This window comes from Brienomyrus brachyistius, unplaced genomic scaffold (assembly GCF_023856365.1).
Source record: "Brienomyrus brachyistius isolate T26 unplaced genomic scaffold, BBRACH_0.4 scaffold37, whole genome shotgun sequence".
NCBI classification, from domain to species: domain Eukaryota; kingdom Metazoa; phylum Chordata; class Actinopteri; order Osteoglossiformes; family Mormyridae; genus Brienomyrus; species Brienomyrus brachyistius.
In genome coordinates this window covers 3,882,040-3,885,241 of record NW_026042312.1, presented here as the reverse complement: position 1 = coordinate 3,885,241, position 3,202 = coordinate 3,882,040, and the positions used below count along the sequence as shown (strand labels likewise).

At 39.4% G+C, this 3,202-nt stretch overlaps 1 long non-coding RNA gene across 1 annotated transcript; it reads left to right on the top strand.

The window, feature by feature from the left end:
* Positions 1–326: 326 nt before the first annotated feature.
* Positions 327–1,068, top strand: LOC125722229 (uncharacterized). Its single transcript, XR_007386230.1, has 3 exons — positions 327–690; positions 888–936; positions 1,022–1,068. It is a non-coding gene; the product is annotated as an uncharacterized LOC125722229 (long non-coding RNA).
* The last annotated feature ends 2,134 nt before the right edge of the window (positions 1,069–3,202 follow it).

Here is a 3,202-nt window from a genome sequence, read left to right as displayed (position 1 = left end):
TGTTGGATCTTTTTTAATCATAATTTTCTTCGTTCATTCCTGCCGACAGTTGGGGCAGAGACTGTCATATGCTCTGGGTAACACTCACAGCCAGACGCGGCCTAACAGTAAAACATTTAGAAATGTGACAAAAGGTCTTCTGTTTGTCCATTTATTCCTACATAGAGTTTTAATCCCGTTTACATGAAAAGCTGTACTTTTTGTGTCCCTGACAATTCCAAATTTCTTTTTGCAGCAAACTGACAAACCGAATAAGCCCAGGATACTGGAAAATACTTGAAAAACATGGTAAAGTGGATTTCAGCATTTTCTGTCGTTACATTTGTATTAGAATTGTAACAAATGTCTTCGTTAGTACTATATTGTATTTCGCAGGATGTTCCTTGACAGATTGGTTCTGTGGACTGTGGTGCGTTCATGTTGATTGTTGTCACGTCACGGATCGGGGAAGCAGGAGCAGGAAGACGGAGAATCGGGGAACAAAGGATTTATTGGGGAAACCAGCTAGGAACACGGGACAATAGAAGTAGCGACTTAAATGACATGATTGGGGAAACATATTTTGAAGCGGAGTTAAATACATAGGACTAATGAAAACAACTGGAAACAGCGAATGACATCGGGGTTCCACACGAGGTTAACGAGGGGGCGTGGCACACGGGAGGAGCGGACAAGCGGCGCATGACAATTGTAAGACAGACCACCTTGAATTGTTGGACTTGTAATACAGAGAATGTATTGAAGTTTTCCCCCCTCCCCTCCCTTTTATCAGTATGCACTCTGCATGGCCTTGGTGTGTCTTGAGTATTACAAAATGCACCATGAACTGTCTATATTATATTTTTATTTTAAGTCATAATATGTGAATTTGATCTGTTGTTTTTCAGTGAGTTGCAGGGATTTGACAAAAACATCCTTTTAGAAATGCGTGAGGAAGTAAGTTCTTTTCTTTTTGACAAGTAGTGTATCTGTCAGGTTTGTGACACAACAGAGAAATTAAATATTTTATTTCACTCCTCAGGGTCAAGACTCTGGTCTCCAGCTCACCGCTCTCTCTTACATTTCCATGGCCATTTTGTCCGATAGTATTATTGGATTTTTCTATGCTATATATATATTTTTTATGTTTAGTTATTCTGTGCTCCATAATTATAAATAATAGTTTATTTTCCTTATGACGTGTCTGTGCTTAATAGTATTAAATAAGAGTTTAAACAACTACAGTTTCCTCAGTAATGTATTTCATGAACTGATACTTCCCCAACAAAACCCATGCATGCATTCAAGTCTCTGTCATGGTTTGTACATAATATTTGCAACAACCATTATGAAATTTTTGCAGAATATGTACTACAAGCCTCTCCAGTTGCAGCCACACCCATATCCAAACTCACATATAAGGTATATTTGTATATGTGTGTTTCCAAGGTACCAACATTCCTACAGAACCATGTTACATAATATATCCAAATATAGGGAATTTCAGCGTGAGCCCTGATGCATTATGCATACTGCTTTCAAATCTGTGATCAAAGCACTGACTGCAAAAAACATGGAGACCATAACGTCTCTAAAAGGTGAAAATGAAACATGTCAAGCGCCCCCTACTGGCTAGCTGCAGTACCATTATTAGCACCACCCATCCCCATGTGTTTCAGTGGTAAAAGGCGATTTTCCACATCACTTTCATGTCTTTCCATCCACATAATGACAAACCATTTCTTCTCAATGTATTATTAGCTATGTAATTAATGTAATCTGAAAATGAACGTCACTAATATTATTATTACAATTAATTTGCATATTTTCAAAATCTATACTTTTCTTCAAAACAAAGTGCAGCTTCTATCCCAAGCACAATCCATATTATTACTTAAAAGCTTATTGACCCCCTGATTCTGGTATCAGTTACTTTTCAGTATTTTCAAGTAAACATTATATGTGCTGTATTTGTATGATGAAACCAATCCTTGAGTCCAATATAAAATAACTGAAATAAACACACAGTCATTCAAACTTCTGCATTTTGTAATTTTGTTTTGTCTTTCAATAAAAGCTGAAAAGGCTAAAAAGTAAATGCTGGTGTTATCAAAAACTATGTCATATAACTATATTCCAGATTTATTACAGCCAAACACATCTCGGAGCTCCGAGGAACCTCCTTCTCCTTACATTTGGGGAAGATGGTGGCGCAGGAGGTAGTGCTGTCGTTTAGCAACCAGAGAGTTGCAGGTTCGAGCCCTGGTTTCTCGTGACCCCATCAAAGTGTCCTTGAGCAAGACACTGAACCCCAAATTGCTCCGGGCATGCAGGTTGGCGCCTTGCATGGCAGCCTCCGCCACCGGTGTGTGGATGGGTGAATGTGAGGCATGAATTGTAAAGCGCTTTCAGTTCTCATAAAAGTAGAAAAGCACATTTACCATGTGTGTTTTGGATTTGGATTGTATTAGTGTGTAGTCAATCGCTCATGTACATGCTCAATCGCAGTAACATTTTCACAGGAATTTGGGAGGTTGAAGTGCTAATTCTATGGGGGTGTATTCAGTGGGAAAGGTGTGTATGTAGGGCATGTCCCCCCCCCCCCCCCTTCGTGGTATTAGATATTCTGTTTCCCCCCCTGTGTGTTAAGTACTGGGTTTGCTCTTGCGTGTTTAATAAAAGATTGTACTACACTGCTTGTCCTGGCATATTGCCTGTGGTTTGAGGGGAGGTTAATCTGTGTGTGTGACCGTGAGTGACGCGACATGTGTGCTACAGTATACATCCAGTATGTAACTGTATAAAGTAAAACTCACTGTATAATATAAAATGCAAATGGATACTGTAATATGAAGCATTGCAGTAAGAGGACAATATTACAGTACAGGGCACATTGTTGGATTACATACCTGTTGGCTCTATGAAATGTTTGAATGGTTGAGGACATGGTTGTTCTCCCATCATTCGGCCAACCAGCCTCAGCCATTGTAAGGCCATGATTGTGGACCTAAATATATATATACAGTACTGTGCAAAAGTCTTAGGCAGGCAAAGAAGGCAGGCACCTCATACAGCTAGTCAATCTCTCACTGACTTTTTGAACCAATATATTTAATTATTTAATTGAGCTGTTGGTGAAATTTAACAAAATCGTGGAATGGCTGATGTGCCCCTGAAGACAAGTTTGGGAACTGAAGCGGTGTTCATCTAGCCATCCAACTAG